At 38.3% G+C, this 16,749-nt stretch overlaps 1 protein-coding gene and 1 long non-coding RNA gene across 6 annotated transcripts in view; one reads left to right on the plus strand and one right to left on the minus strand.

The window, feature by feature from the left end:
* Positions 1 to 5,628, minus strand: part of MEF2C (myocyte enhancer factor 2C) — a 163,346-nt gene extending 157,718 nt beyond the window's left edge. The window contains exons 1-2 of one of the 3 annotated variants that reach the window (XM_059175439.1): positions 5,614 to 5,628; positions 3,170 to 3,256 (exon numbers count right to left, since the gene is read on the minus strand). The gene's annotated coding sequence lies outside the window, so the exon portion shown is untranslated. Of the gene's footprint in view, positions 1 to 134; positions 154 to 3,169; positions 3,257 to 5,114; positions 5,214 to 5,613 lie in introns of those variants that run through there. The other 2 variants (XM_059175435.1, XM_059175442.1) reach the window with 2 other exon arrangements.
* LOC131832445 (uncharacterized) overlaps positions 5,111 to 16,749 on the plus strand; it is a 332,687-nt gene continuing 321,048 nt past the window's right edge. For all 3 annotated transcript variants that reach the window (XR_009354050.1, XR_009354051.1, XR_009354049.1), the window contains exons 1-2: positions 5,111 to 5,234; positions 16,057 to 16,165. This is a non-coding gene — a long non-coding RNA (uncharacterized LOC131832445). The remainder of the gene's footprint in view (positions 5,235 to 16,056; positions 16,166 to 16,749) is intronic.

The raw sequence follows: 16,749 nt of genomic DNA on the forward strand, positions 1-16,749 counted from the left end.
AGCACTCGATTCCAGGGCGCTTTTCCTGCATGCCCACAATACGCGGTTTTCGGCCCAGAAAGGTTGGAGGGCCAGAAAGCGTGCCGAAATACTAACTATGTGTTAGTAATGTACAAAGCAATAAAAATAATTACCAGTTCTGAAATCTCGACTTCATCGCAGGGCCATGAACTTTCTAATCAGTTTAGAAATATTTACCGAGGCGGCAGCTTCCTCGGAGATTTCCCCCTCCCTCCTCCTACTTCTATCTCTTCCACACCTTACTGGATTTTATCCAGAGCATTAACATGTAAACCAAACCAACTTCCCAAATGCATTAGGCTACCCTATCCGATAGCTGATGACTTCACTTATCCTGAAGAGTTTCAGCTGCACAGGAAGCAGAAATAGAGACTGATAAGGAAGATACTTATGTTAAGGTTTAAGCCCAGTAAACACTTGACCTGACCAGGGGGTGGAGGGTGGGGGGAAGATAGGTTAATATTCAAGATTTAGGAAAGGTTTCTAGGGGTTAGGCACCTTCCCTCTCTAGCCAATTACACCACACCCAGTAAAGCCAAAGATACAATACATCAACTAGTACACAAACCATGAAAAGACAAGATTGCACGCCAGTGGAACTATAGATCATATAAACTGTGTGAATCAAATTAAAAATCTTTAATATTGTGAAAGGAAGAAGAGAAAATACATTCAGGAAATAAAAACGTTGAACGTACAGGAGTAGACAATAGGTGCATACTGAAATATCTAGCTAATTAAAGATATTTCCTCACTTAAAAAAAATTCCTTTCAGCACTATGTGTTTAACCCAATGACTAGTTGCATTTCCTGTGAAGTTCTGCACCATGCCTCTAGACTATTTTAATGTGTGAGGACAGTGTGATTCAAAAAGCCTCCCTGCTTCATTGTAGGGGCTATTTGATGTGAGTAGCTTTTCTTAGAAGAGTGGGGTCAACATTTAGGTGTCTGCCCCAAGGCTTCACTTGAAAGGAGAAGGTTGATTTTACAGGCAAGAACAACCAGATCTGAACAATCTTCAGGCTTCTGGTTCATCACCACTGTGACTATCAGCACAACTAAGATGAATCTCTTGCTTTTATTATAGGAAAGCGTGGCAAACTGTCACAAAGCAAAAGTCATCTGAAATAATATTTCTTGCAGATTAGTATCTACAGTATATTTGTTTGCCTGTTTGTTTTTCATCTGGTGAGTTTGCTACTACCATGAATTCATTTTAATAATATGGCGGAGATAGTCTGTATCAGGTTTTCATTTAAGGTACAACTTCTAAAAAAAAGAATCCAAAAATTTAAAGGTGCATAGTTATTTTGAATACTAAGATATGTCTATATATGGTGGGAAAATGAAATTAATTTTTTTCTAGATTCACAAATGCCTTGACAAAGCAAAACATTTGCAGGAACATATAAGTTTATTGCCATAATGCTTGAAATTAATGTAATGAATTGTAAAAGCCTATTTTACATGAGTGAATAGACATAGGCAATACATGACTCAATCATATGATTTTTGATGGATTATAGATTATTTCTATTTACCACAGTACACCTCAGTTTTAGATGATTTTCCCTCAAAAATAAATTATTTTACCTTTTAACATCTTAACGCATTATTTAATAATAAACATTAATAACAAACTCATAATTATCAATGAGAGTACAAGCATTCAGGAATATGTATAACCCCACACTGTGGATACCTGGAAATAATTTGGATCCGAAATGTATCACAGTTAGCCTTTTAAAATATAAGATATTCCCCTCAGCAGATTTAGCTTCTTAATTATGTGTGACCTAAGTTAATATTAGCATTAGTTTCCTTCCCATGAGCCTTCATATTTAAAGCAGAACAGAAGAGGTTGTGCAGAAATACACAATAGAAAGTCACCGAGATTTAAAATTATTCATCGGTAATTCACAAAGTGGTTAATACAAAATGTGCTTTGTATTCTTTAAATACTCTGGATTTTTTTTTTTTTTTTACCAAAATCATCCTGATCTTTACCACCTAATGGTACTTGGTTATATTATGTTTTCTGGTGTAGGGAGGAGCTTGTACTAGGTATTAGGAGGCCTATATTCTCTGGTTCAAGATTTGTGCCTAAGTACTGAGTGTGTCTTTTCAGGGCTTTAGTTTGCTTGTTCATTAAATGAGTTACGTGAATTCTCCAATCTATTCCAGTTCTATGACTAGAAAATAGAAAATTCTCACACCCTTTAAGCCAGCTGGACACTAGGGACCTACCATGTTAAATAAAAGGTGACAAACTGCTTAAGAGAAAATGATGTCTGGGATTGACATACTATTTAAATAAACGTTTTTCCCCAATCACCAAATATTTCCTTCATTAAATAATTGTCATAAGTGCTTTATTATGTATGTAAATATATATTTACTTGACCCCCCCAAAAAGAATTGTTTAGCAATGTATTTAATTGAAGTTCCACAGAAATTACAGAGAGCATACTCCTTAGGACTTGACTCTAAGGAAAGCTAATTTCTAATTTCTGTTCAAGGTTGTATACCATCTTACTCCACCCTCCTCTCTTTACTACTTGCCTACATTAAATCAGCAGTCTACTAAAACCCTGTTCACTGGGTATGCCTGCTTTTAAGCTTGGCCCACGCTGGGTGTAGCTCTTGAAGTAAGCTTTAAAAAATTATTTTAAAGTAAGCTGGGGCGGTTGCCACAGCAACCCACCCTAAGATGAAGAGAGCCTATAGATTAATCTACCCCTCAAGATTATTCAACTGTATAGTATTTGTTCTTCAGCCAGAATACTTTCAACACAAACATGATAATCGAATATAGAAGTTCAGAAAATATAAAAAGTAGGAAGATATAAATTCCAATAGCATTAAAAATGTTATCTTTTTATAGTTACAATAGAGATGACATACATAACTTCCCCTGAAATGGATTAACTGTAAAAGAGACTTGCAAAGGTAGGCCCTGCAAGGTGATATGTGAGCTTTAAGCAAAATGGCATGGTATTGCTTTTAATATAAAGCATATAATGGTTGCCATCACACTTTATCACTTTTGTGTGTCTACATTATAGATACCTAATGACAAGGAGTTTGGCAGTTTTACCTTTATGAATTAGCTTGGTGGTAAATGATATAACAAATGTTAAGCACTCACCACATACACATACAGTCATTTGCCTTCCATTCTTTACTTCATCTTTTCATAGAAGTTACTTCACAGTTTTCAACTCTTCTTTGGCACCTTAAAATGTGTAAGTACAACAAGGTAACAGTTAAAAACATTTTTTTTAAAGAAAGCTGATATTAAAGTACATTCAAGTAAATTTATTTCTAAAACTTCTAACCTGAAGTAACACCAGTATTAATTCTGATTTTAAAACAAATGAATGTATGTTAAAAACAAAATAATTAAAATGATTATTAATTGTGAAAATACTTATAGCCTTTAATATAAATAGTGCCAAATATCTAAATTTCAAAAATTCTTTAGGTACAGCTTTAGCCTATGCACAGTATACACCATATGGACTACTTGTGATTGAGAATCTGCAATATGCAAAGGATTTGTTATTCCAAGCCAAGGTTTAATCATATCCTTTATCTCATATCTAAAGAGCCTATATTTATCTTTATTTTTTGTACCTTTAATTTTGTATCTGATTAAGAATTACAAAGGCGAAAGTCAAATCTACCATATCCCAAGCTAAGAAAATTTGTCAAGTAGGGATAACGAAGCTTCAACTGAAGTTGCTGAAAGAGCTTATTGTGTATGGCGCCCAAAGGGCAGTTTTAAATACTTCAGGATTAGTGGTGTGGATTCAGTACCCTTTATGAATTCTATTACCAATAATATCTTACGCTAGCCAGCAGGGTTGAACTATACTGAGCATAGACAAATGCTCCTGTGTTCTAATCTCCGTTTGAAACCAGCTTTCTATGACTTCAAGCATACAAATGAACTTTTCCCTGGCTTCAGAATGAGTCTATTCCTCCCAACCTTGAGACTTATCAGACCAGGGTGGTCAATATCCATTTACCCATTTGTTTCAGCAAGAAGACTTTTCATAGTGAAGACTCATTAAGATTTATAAAGCCTCTATATTTGGGTTGACATTCCTAAGATTTATTTTTATTTTTAAATTGCTTCAGGCAAGGAGAAATGAGTTTTGGCCACTTTTATTTTAGGGGTGTTAGCTGAGCTTAGTCTTTGAGGCTCAGGCCTACAGTGAGTTAGTCTAAACTTAGTGGCGGGTAGTATCTGGTGACCTAGTCAATACCCTTTCTCCCAGCTCTGCTTGGTATTACATCTGTTAAGTGGGAATCATAATACACATCTCCCAGGGCCTTTTTCTCTTACAGAAATGCAGTCTTCATGGAATAATGTCTGAAAGATATGCTAAGGCTTTTAACAATGCCACTACAAATTATGATACATTTCTTCCTTTTCCTGGATCAGTATGCCCAAATAAGGCTAGATCAGTAATTTCCTTGCAAATGTGTGGCTGATTAAAAAGTATCCATATGCATGGCTAAATTTAATGGACTTTACCTTCACTTAGAAAATCGTTAAAAGTTCATCGGAACATTGATTCTATCCCATTTCTCGAAATATCACAGAAACCTTCAAGTCAAAGAATGGATTGTTACACTTCCCCTTTTAACTGTTTGGTGTTTTTTTTCCCCCCCCTAGATACCTCTCTACGTGTGTGCCCTTTAATTTTTAAAGATCTTTACCCGGGATCGGGGTGGGGGTGGGGGTTAAAAATCTCCGTCCTGCGTTTCGGTGCCCACTTCTTTGTCTGGGAAGCCAAGGGCTGGAATTCAGTTCGGACGGCCCCTTAAGAGACCCAGACAGGGGACGCCTGTGGTTTCAGCAGCTTACTCTGCTGAGTTATTGATTGCAGGCAGCAACAATCCCTCCCGGTGATTTGTGTGGAAAGTGAATCCGCGCTGGCTGGGCGTTCACAGAGGCGCAACAGCCGCAACGCCATCCAATTATTGCCGGTCGTCCCCTCCAACACCGCTCTCCACCTATATACTCCTTTCTCTGCCCATCGCCACTTCCCCCCACCCACTTTTCTCAGAGCGGACCGACCTACCTACTCCTTCTCAGCCCGTCTTCGCTTCCCCCCACCCACTTTCCTCAGAGCGGACGGAGCCGAGGGGGCGGGGGCTCCCTCCCGGGAGCGTTTCTAGAGCTCGGAGGCAGCTAGTAGGGGGTGAGTGCGCCACGTGCGTGCGCCACGGGCGAGGAGGAGGCGGGCTCGGGGGCCCTCCAGGGGCCTGTGGGCCTGGGTGCGCGGAAGGGGGCGGGCTGCCTTGGCGGGGAGTGTGCCGGGTTGCGTCTTGAGGGGGATGTCACGGCTCGGGGGAAAGCGGCTGGTGGTTTGGCGAAGAGGCCGCGTGGTGGGCTGTGGAGAATGGGAGGAGGGCGCAGCGGTGGTGGGTGGGCCCTGGAGAAGCTCGGTGGCGGTGTCGGGGAGTTGCCCTGCTCGTCTGGTTTGGGGCTCTCAGGGATATTTCCCCTAGGCTGGCGGGCGACGACCCCAGAGGGCTGGGGAGGGGGGCAGTTCCGAGCGAGGCGCCCAGTGAACCCACCTACGCACGGTGCACAAAGCGCTGGCACGCGGTCGGCGTCCGGCGGCCCTTGGAGCCGCCGGGGCTCTGAGCGCTTTGCGCGCCTGGGGGAGAAGGAGTGGCGGGCGCAGGTCCGGCCGCCGCCCCTGTCCCGCCGCCAGTCAGCCCTGTTTTTCACCTGACAGACCAATAGGAAAGGACGCGGTCCGGGAGCTGGATTTTACAGCCCAATCTCTCAGGGTCTACACGATTATTAAAAAAAAAAAAACTAACAGCCAACTGCTGCGTCTGCTAGTTAAGCTGCCTCGGTGGATAGGTGCGCGTCTTGGCTCGGGAAAGGCCCCAAGTTACACGACAAATGGGAGACTGGGGGAGAAAAGACACCCCTTCCCAAAACTTCCTTTCCCTTTCCCTCCCCTTTATTTGCTGGCACGTGAGAACAATACTGGGGTCTCTCGCAAAAAATGCCATCACGAAATGCAAATGCCTGGGCTGTTCTTTGATTGAACTGTGGAGCTGTACCAAACGCTCCAAGAGTGGTGAAAAGATCAATGCTCCAAAGACATTGCAAAGTACTCGGCTGAATAAATCAAAGGTGTAAAATGTTTATATTGTTGTGCTCTTGAAGCTATAAGCTGCCCGCCAGTATGGGAGCCGCTAGCCGCCTGTGGCTCATGAAGTTTAAGCTTATTAGAATTACATAAAATTCAAAATTCAGGTTCCCAGTTATACTGGCCACATTTCAAGTGCTCAATAGCCACAGGCGGCTAGTGGCTACCTTATTTGACTGCGAGATGTTGAACATTGCCATCATTGCGTAAAGTTCTATTGGAATGTGCTGCTCTAGAGTTTTAAATGAATGCTGGTTTAAAAAAAAAAAAAAGAAGAAGAAGAAAGAAAGAGAAAGAAAGAAAGAATCTGTTTTATGATACCAGACAATTTTTAGGACACTCTTGGCATTTGCATTTCCTGGCACTAGTGTGGAAAGTTTTAAAGTCAGAATTTCTGCATCTTCTTGCTGATAGAGGTCTTGGGGAACATTTAACACAAGCACCTAATTTTTTACAGGGTAGACAAATGGGGCCAAGAGAAATTAACAGATGTACCCCTAAATCACGCCATGAATTTAGAAAGAAGTGAAGGTCACCAGGCAGGGTCTATCTACTATACTTTGTGCCAGACCAGGGCACCTTACCTGAGACTGACTAGGCAAATTCGCCCTATAGAAAGGTAATCTGACAGATTTGACAGGAGCACCCTTTTACAAGAGAAAATACTTCTAAGCATTCTTCTAGGTAGAAATTCTAGTAAAGAATAAGGTGTGTAGGAACACTGTCTCCTAAACTAAAAATGTATTACTGGTAGTTTCATAGATTGAAATCATGTCTTCTTCAAGAGACTGGTTGGGATAACATTGTTCTTATTTATACTTTAAAAAATCTGAGGAAATGGAATTATCCTTTTAAAGTAAGAGCTAATAAACACTCTTAAGGTCAGGGAGGAAAAGTATTGTGTAAGGTGGAAATTGTTAGTAAAGCATAGACTTTCCCAAATTCGATGAAGATACTATCAGGTACATGTTATGGAACCTCCCTTTGCCTAAGTTTCCTCATCTGTAAAGTGTGGAACATAAAGTGCTACTCTTAAAACTTTGTTATGGGGATTAAATGAGCCACCCAACAAAGCACAGGCCTGGGAAATTGGTAAACTGTAGTAAAAGACATTCTTATTCTTCTGCTTCTACACCATTACATACTACACTACATACATTTCTACTTCTACACCGTTAATTTCCATACATTTCTACTTCTACACCATTAAGTTCCATATTCATCCATACAAGGGCTGACACTGTAGAAAAAGTTGGAGAAGTAGATTGTCAAGAGAGGTGGGAATTGGTTTAGGATGAGAACTGTTTTATTTTTAAGAGAGGTGATCTTTTCAAACCCAAAATTCCCTGACTGAATGGATGTAGGTTGTCTTATTTCCCTTTCACAGACATGGCATCTCTAGTATACTTCCAGACTTTTATTGTCTTAATTTATTTATTTTTTTTGTCTTGAGGGGTGCTTCTTTATACTTGTTAGCTGCTTTGTTGTTGAAAAGGCACTGGAAACTCCCAAGTCCATCCTCTTTCACCCTGGTTGACCTTTGGAATGCTGTTGTCAGCCAAGAAGACATTGATATCTTCAGTCTCCTGCTAGCTTGAATTCTTTAGGGCAGAGCCTGCTCAGATTATCTCCTTATGTCATTCCAAATGTCTGATGGCCATCTATGGCAATGGGGCTGGGCCAAGGCCTGCCAGGAAGGGGGAGCCCATGGAATGCCTAATGGAGCATTCTGTTCAAGAGGGACCCAGACGCTGTTCTCTGTTGGATGCATGATCAACATTACAACTATGTCTAGGGGACTGTTTGCTGCTTCTTGGACTTTAATAAAGTCCCACTTGGGACATATGTGATTTCTATTGATTTTAATTTGTGTAAGTATGTATTACAGGGAAAAATGGATTCAGAAAGTATTTACAAACAATTTATATCTGGTATACCTGCTATCTGTCCTCATTAAGAATACCAAAATAAGACAAATCTAGAAAGGAGAGAATAAAGCCACCACACTGCAAAATGTACCTTGTTTTCTTTATCTCTCTAGGTAATTTTCCAAATGATGGTGTTTTACATAGTTGAGAACTTACGAAATTACTTCTAAATATTTTGTATATAACCTAGAATTATAAACCAAGGAAAATAATACAAATTTTATTTTTTCAGGAAGGCAAGATCATGCATAGATTTATGTTTCCCATACTTACTAAATTTGAAAACAAGGAGATACGTAATTATATCCATAGGCTAATTTACAGGAAAAGAGAGAATTGATTTTCATTGTTTGGGATGAAGTCTCTCTAAATTGTTTTGCAATATGGTGAGAATTAAAAGTAAAATACAGTAAAACTTTTAAATTTGTCAGGCATTAAAACCGGTTTGATTTATCAGTATATACTACTTCACTTAGTCAAAGACTCAAACCAAGGAAGTCTGATTTTCTATAGATGATTTCCTTTTTTTACTAAATTTGTAGTTTGATATTTATATGTGAATAATATTCATATTTATAATACAAGGATATTTGTAGTATATGTGTAAAAATAATACTATCTTATTAGAATGAGAGTTGAAATAAATTTAAAGTGTGTAATATTTAATGGCCACTTACTGTTAGTCTTGTACTAATTGCTTTAATTAATTATATTATCTGCTTTATAAACTTTTTTTCTTTTTATCCAAACAACAACCATTCAGACAGGAACTACAATTCTCTTCATTTTACAGATTTTAAAAACTAAAACTTAGAGAGGTGACATTACCTACTTGGGGTCTAATAGCCCCTTGTGCCAGACAAAGGACATGAATCTGGGTTAGTTTGTTTCTAGTGATGCTCTTAGCTGTGATGCTGTATTATGTCCTTAGACTCATAAGTTTTGCTCAATTATAGGGATCATGAGATCAGGAGGTGATATAATCAATATTTTTTTACCCCCACCAGAAAATATTTTAGAAATACATGTCTAAACATGTGTCATCCTCTTCCGGTAGACAGCTTAGGAAGTTACTCGCTTATTTCAGTAATAATGTCTTCGCACAGGTCTCTATAGAAATCTCCTTAGGCATTTGCTATTCAGTCTTAACTGTTTGTTGGCAAATCATTATCATTAAGGATGAATTTGTTGGTGAAACTAAATCCAGACCAAATGTAGTGAACAAGGTGCTTGATGGAAACTATGATGTGATTATAAAGCAGCAGATTATTTGATATCTGGCTCATAAATTGACACTAATTGCAGATACAGAAGGGGGATTTCAAGGGTATTCCTCCTGTGAAAGTGTAGCCTTTACGTAGACATTTTGGCAATAACATCATAAAAGTTTTAAAAAGTTAGTTTCATCGATTAGAAGTTACATATCATATGTGAACATCATGGGAAATACCTTAGCAAGGAATGTACAAGGGACAGGGAAGGATAAATCAGAGTTGCTGAATTAGAATCCAGGCTCAGACTTAATAACCATTTGACCTTAATTTTCAAAATGCCCTTGTTATGAAATAGAAAACGTTTCAGGACCTCTATAGGATGACAGTTTTCCTGAGAGGAAGACGTAAGATTGTACTTCTATAGTCACCTGGTGCCTGGCATGTCGAAAATGCTCAGTAGGGGCGCCTGGGTGGCTCAGTGGGTTAAAGCCTCTGCCTTCGGCTCAGGTCATGATCCCAGAGTTCTGGGATCCAGCCCCTCATCAGGCTCTCTGTTCGGCGGGGAGCCTTCTTCCTCCTCTCTCTCTCTCTGCCTGCCTCTCCACCTACTTGTGATCTCTGTCAAATAAATCAATAAAATCTTAAAAAAAAAAAAAAAGAGAATGCTCAGTAAATGTCCACTAACATACTATTTCATTTTTAAGGACTACCGCATGCTCCTGGAAAATACCTCAATGTCTCATTATCTAACAATATCTTAGAAGTTGTTTCCTTTTCTATCAGCTTTCATGCTTCAAAGCAGTTTTTATTTTATATATAGCTTTTTATATTTGAAATAAATATAAAATATTTAGGATAATATGTTGATTAAACCAATGTATATTATACCAAGAATCTTACATTCTGGGGTTGTCAATTTATATTATCCTTGTCAGTGTTCCATATTCTTTTCAGAGAAACATTTTTTTTGTGTTCATATTTTATTTTGTCAGACTTACAAAAGTAATTATATATCCATTTGCTCAGAATAAGGCTCCAAGATATTATTTTTTGGTTCTATCAGACATCTTCTAAATTGCTTATTGATTGCATAATCTTACACTTAAATTTAAGGAACTGTCACATAAATATACAGAATTAGCAGGTTTTATTAAATCTGAGTTTTTAAGTCTTTTAAAATCAATATTATCTGTGTGGTATCGGCAAAATTGTAAGATTGCTAAAGCTTGTCTTTGTATCACCAGCCTCCCTAGACTCACCTTCAGCTTGTCCTTCTTTGACTCTGGCATGCTCCACTCACCCAGCAGCAATTTTTAAAATCAATAATAGCTCTTTATTGAGTGTCTCTGTCTCCTCACAGCCTTTCACTGATGTGACCCACAAGGTCCTTTCATTCCTCAGCACTCATTTTATGTTCCAGAATTCTCGTGGACTGTGTTCTATCAGAGGAGCCCACCACTCCAACAGTTTACTTCATGATGCAGTATCAATGTGTTACTCCTTTAAATGAACTTCTTTTCAGAAGTTTTCTGAAAGGAGTTCATCCTCCAAAGGAGTATCTATGATTACACAACTTCCATAAATTCCCTGGTCTGTTGGTGGGGAGATGCTTTAGGGAGGAGATTTTCATCATGGCTCCGGTCCCTCTTGCTTGGCCGATCTGTAAGTTAGCCCTAGATGCTAGCCAGTAAGTAGAAAGCCCTGGCTCTTACTTGAAGAAAGTTAACTATTTTTGAAGAGGTTGTGATTGGAAGATGAGCTCTCTATCAGCCAAGTATCGTGATGCTCCTTGAAAATTTATCTACCTATCTTTTTTTTTTTTTAAAGATTTATTCATTTATTTATTTGACAGAGAGAGAGATCACAAGTTAGGCAGAGAGGCAGGCAGAGAGAGAGGAGGAAGCAGGCTCCCTGCTGAGCAGAGAGCCCGATGTGGGACTCGATCCCAGGACTCTGAGATCATGACCTGAGCCGAAGGCAGCGGCTTAACCCACTGAGCCACCCAGGCACCCCGAAAATTTATCTACCTATCTTTTTAAAAATATATAATAACACTTTGGTACCTGTTGTTCTGGTTTCTTTTTCTATTCCCGTCTTGCATAGGAGGTACACAGTTGCTGCATGTCCCTTGTGCCATTGCTACCATGTTGTCACTTGGTCTCACCCTGTGTGAACTCCCTTCTGCCTCCAAAAGCCATCAGAGGTGTAATTAGTGATTATTTCTTCAGAAATGTCTTGAAAGGGATGTAAGAGTCCTGTGACAAGCATGGGTATTGCTTCCTGGATGAAGGTTAGAATTTGGAAAGGTTGGGGAGAGGTTTGAGGTTGGAGGGAACACTACATTCTGCCCTTTATGACCTCTGTGAAATGTCAGACAAAGCGTCTTCCTGTGTGCAAAGATAGGGCCCATGAATCAAATATTTCCCAACTTTGTATGACATTAAACCTGTAAATATGGAGCCTCCATATCAAATACAGTATACTTTATAATATATTCTGAAGAAATTCAGAGATGAGGAAATATGATTCTAAGTAAAAGATCTTGAACACTGCTTAAAGACGGGTAAGTAGGAAACATTCTACAATTTTCTTATGCCTTTCGGTCCCTTTAGCAATAGTGATATAGCTATCAATAGATTGAATCCTGTCTTTTCCATTTCCTTCCCCTTTTCCTTCTTTCTTCCTTCATCTTTTCTGCTTCATCTTCTCATCTTCAGTTGTAAATTTTTTATTTTCAGTTGTAAAGCCAGTACAACCATAAACACACACACACACACACACACCACTGGTTATTAACAATTAGATTTCTTCTTTCATGCTTTGTAAAGTTACATTTTCTCCTTCAGAACCACAAGATAGTAATAATTTTCTATTTATTAGAATCCCTTCAAAATAAAATACTGCTAACAAGGGAAGTTCTTTCTTTCTTTCTTTTTTTTTTTTTTTAAAGATTTTATTTATTTATTTGACAGATCACAAGTAAGCAGAGAGGCAGGCAGTGGGGGGGAAGCAGGCTCCCTGCTGAGCAGAGAGCCCAATGAGGGGCTCCATCCCAGGACCCTGAGATCATGACCTGAGCCGAAGGCAGAGGCTTTAACCCACTGAGCTACCCAGGCACCCCAAGGGAAGTTATTTCTAAACAATTGATATATGCTATAGATAATATGGTCATAGAAGAGTTTCTATGATTTTTTTGTTATTAATCACTATAATCACTCTGATTACAATGATGATTAACTCACAGCGAGTAACGCATGTGCTTGCAATGTTTATCTGCTTTCAAAGGATTTATGTTCATCTATCTAGTCTGTTTCACATATTCTCACCTCATCCTTTTGTAGCTGTGAGACTCTCGTTTGGGTAGCCTATGGCCACAAAACAACTCATGCACAGGAGAATAAAGCCTGTGGTTTCTCCTACATTATTGCTGGACCATAGCCTTCTAAACTCCCTGGGTCAGTGATGATCGAGTATTCTAAAACTTGAGTGTGTGTGTGTGTGTGTGTGTGTGTGTGTGTATACATGCATATGTATATATACATACTTCTCGTAAACAGCACTCTGTTATTTTTTAATGAATTTTCTCAAGAGCCAATTCAAGCCATTGTTCATATTTAAAGCTGTTTTATTTAGTGCCTGAAACTCAAGTAGAACTTGAGAATGATTTTTGGTTTATCTCTAATGTTGGGTGAACCTTACCCTTTGCCAATCTACATAGAAATAATTAAACAGACTATTTAAGTGCAATTATATCTGACAATAAATAAAAATGCACGCAGAACTTCTGTAGCTATATCCATAGGCTTCCTTTGGTCTCCTAGGACCTGAGATCTCTGGGTGCTGGTTTTCTTGCTATTGCAGAGCAAGAGAACCAACCTTCTTGAAGGAGTCCCTCAACTTTAGTGAGGACTGGAATCTAGCACAGAATCTAGCACTGAAAACAGTTTTTATCAGAGGGCCTCAGAGTCACTCAGATTCTTAGGCCCCATCTCAGCTCCCCTGAACAACAGCCTCAGAAATCTCATTAAAAACTAGCTTCTTGGGTGTTTCTTATGTATCTTTTGCTTTCAAGCCATTGCCTTAGGGTAAGGGTGATCATAAGATCTGTGAAGACTTCTAATTCCTTAACCTTACATTTGCTACATTATTCGTTCCCACGCTCTCAACTAATCCTTAGTTTCATGGAACTTCTAAATCAGTGAACTCCTTTCAAAATAGTAACAATGAGAGGTCAGAATGATATGAATATTTCCATTGCTTGTCTTGGCTCGTACTGTAAACAATCAAAAAGGACATGCCACATATATTCTGCCCATTGTGATTAGAAGACAGATTAAGCAATACAGGGACTCAGTTCTTCATCCTTATGGATCTGAGGGTCAGTCCTTATTTTTTCTTGGGTGAACTCTGCTCCTGGATCCTCGTATCTCAGCAAAACCTGTAAAATGGGTTTCGGATCCCATGGCATCTACCATCAGTGACAATGGAGAGGAGCACACATTCATGCTTCTGTGGCTGCCAGCGGCTTATGAACCTAGATTCCTGGCAACCAAGACCAGTCCCATGCACAATACTTGAGAAATGTGGCTTTTCCCTAAAAAGACTTTCAATTAATACAAATATTCCTTATGACCTTGATAATTACCTCTGCGTTGCTGATCAATCATATAAGGCCTTCACAACATTGTCATCCCAGGCGACAAGGGGACCCATATTCCCAGCCTTTTAACCTCTCTGTGTAGCCAGCTGCTACTATTAACCTCTCTTGGATCCAGATATTTTTAACACTTAAGATTAGGGGGTTCTTTGATGAGCCTGTTGCTTGTTCCAACATCTTTCTGACATGAGCAAACATGTTCTCAAGCTGGCTTACAGCAGCAAGTGTGGAGAATATTTTTTTTAAAAAAAATATTAATAAAAACATTAAATGACTAGTAGGTTTTTTGGATGCGGCAACTCCACCTTATAAAGTTAGTGAAAAGTTCCAAGCTATGTGTGACAAAGTAACTTTGAAGATAAGACCTTTTATGTTTTGTTACCAGGGTACCCAAGTAGGAAAAATATGGCTGGCTGGTCAGTAGTGTATTGTAAAGTGATTTTGTTTTCCACACTCATCTCATAGGCTAAGAACTGGTGTTAGTTTAATTATTTGGAATGCTGCCAATATGGTGGGCTTCTTATAGCAGTAGGGAGGGGGCAGGGCAGGCCATTGGAGACCGGAACCCACCAACATTATCTAGAATCCTTTTGGGACCTCACATGAAGGAACAGAAACACCTTCTACTGGATAAACACTTTCCAGAACGGCCTTTCCTCTGATTTATGCATAGCCCAGCAAAGAGTCACATCCCTTCAGTATCCTCCCAGAGATTACACGACTTGGTTTCCAGTCATAAAATTACTGAGCAGTGAAAGAGAGATTATGACCCATAGTTGCCTACTTCTACTCTGCTGCTCTTCTGACAGTACTCTTCAGCTCTAATGAGAAAACATTAAAAACCCTTCAAAGGCAGATGAGAAATAAGTCATTCAGTTTCACTAACACCCATTTGAGATGCAGGGAGATGACTGAATTTTTTGCACATTTTGTCTTGACACCCCTGTCTTTCACAATTACTAGAAATGGATATTATTTACTGATTATTTTGCTTACAATCGATTTGCATACTGTTATTGCATATTGTTAAGTGGTTTGCCGATTAATAATGTTGATTTTTGACTAAATGTAATAGAATAAGCAAATATGTTTGTAAATTTAGATATTTTGTATAATTTAGTTGCTAAATGGTATCATAGAGCTGTTGGAGATTATTCTACCGGAATTCCTTGCAGGGAAATCCTGTCTCCAATTTCCTCCTATATTCTATATTAGTGTTTAAAGGTCTCCCTCCTTAAAAAATTCATTTGCTTGTTTGGGTTTTAAAGCAAACTTCTCACAGGCAAATATAGCTCTAAAGCTCAGTGTTAAAATAAATCCTTTTAAATTCAGAACATGGTAGTTACCTTCTAAATGATTTCTTTTCTAGAGGGTCAGAGAAGAATAAAGTATTTAGTTTGAATATATTTTCATGACCTTGATTGAATCAATATGATATGCAGCATTAACAACAAATTATATTATAGCAATATAAAATATTAATATAATTAATAATTATTTTAATAAATACCAGATACTTAAATTAATACAGGATTGTTGAGTCATAGAATTTCTGAGCTGTTAGGAAACACTTGCTGGTGAGGTCTCTGGGGTCCCCGGGGGTTTTGTAATTAACACACACACACACAGACACTTGTTAGTTGTTGAGTTGGTTATGTGAACTATTTAGTATATTCTGTATTTAGGTAATGTATGTATGCTTATGCTTTGGTATATTTTGTATTTTTAATTGTTTTCTAATATTTCAAAAAAATTTGCAACCTGAATTTGTCATTTATCTTCTAAACATCTATATTGCCATTGATTAATTTTTCTTTCTGCTGTTTCATAAGCACCATAAATGTTTTCAGTTTGGAAATCAGGTTAAATAGTAAAGAGAATCTAAAAAAGAGTTTGTACCATAGATATTTTAATATGTTTGTGTTCTTTTTTTTTAAAGCTACATTTTAATATGCTTTGATAAAACTGTATTTCTTTAAGAAGGTATTAACTGCAAACAATTCCCCAGTGCAATGTCTCGCATTAATTTTCCATGTGCTCTCTTTTACTTATAGTTTCATTGTCCACATGTTTAAAGTCTAACAGAAAAAAAAAAAATCACTGGATGTGAAGTTGGGAGACAGAGCCAAGTCTACATCTACATCGTCATGCTGGTGACCTTGGGTAAATTTTATTTTTGTGCTTCCATTTCATTTTTTTAAAAAATGAGTAGTTGAAAGCATCAAAGACTCTTTCCCACAATTCAAACACTCCATGAGCTCAAAAGAAGATTTGATTGAAAGAAATGTGTGGGCATCATTACCTGGCTGCCCAGTATTTTCATGGTCACATACTTGTTACATACATCTGAAGTTTCTTTAAGGAAATTAACTCTTTGTAAGTATGAGCTACGGGTATCAAGACAAGTGGGGTAAGTGGAAAAGAAAGGAGAAATAAGTTAATGACAAAGGAGGGATTGTGGGTGGCAGAAATGATTCCCTTTTCACTTCTTTATATCTATAGTCTAATTATTCCTACTTGAAGACCTTACTGGCACCAGGTATTATTTCAACAGGGATGAGTAATATGTAATTTTTATCTTTACTGGGTTACATTTGGCCCATAGACAGTTGACAGCTGTCAGTCAGGTGGCTGGTCAATGAGGAGATACATTTAAAGCTGCCAAAGTATTTTTGTGTCTTTAAATACTTACAAGTAAACCATTTTAGCTGGAAGCTTCATTGTCCTGAAATTAAATAGATTGGTAT

The sequence above is a fragment of the Mustela lutreola genome, chromosome 5 (assembly GCF_030435805.1).
Source record: "Mustela lutreola isolate mMusLut2 chromosome 5, mMusLut2.pri, whole genome shotgun sequence".
Taxonomy (NCBI): domain Eukaryota; kingdom Metazoa; phylum Chordata; class Mammalia; order Carnivora; family Mustelidae; genus Mustela; species Mustela lutreola.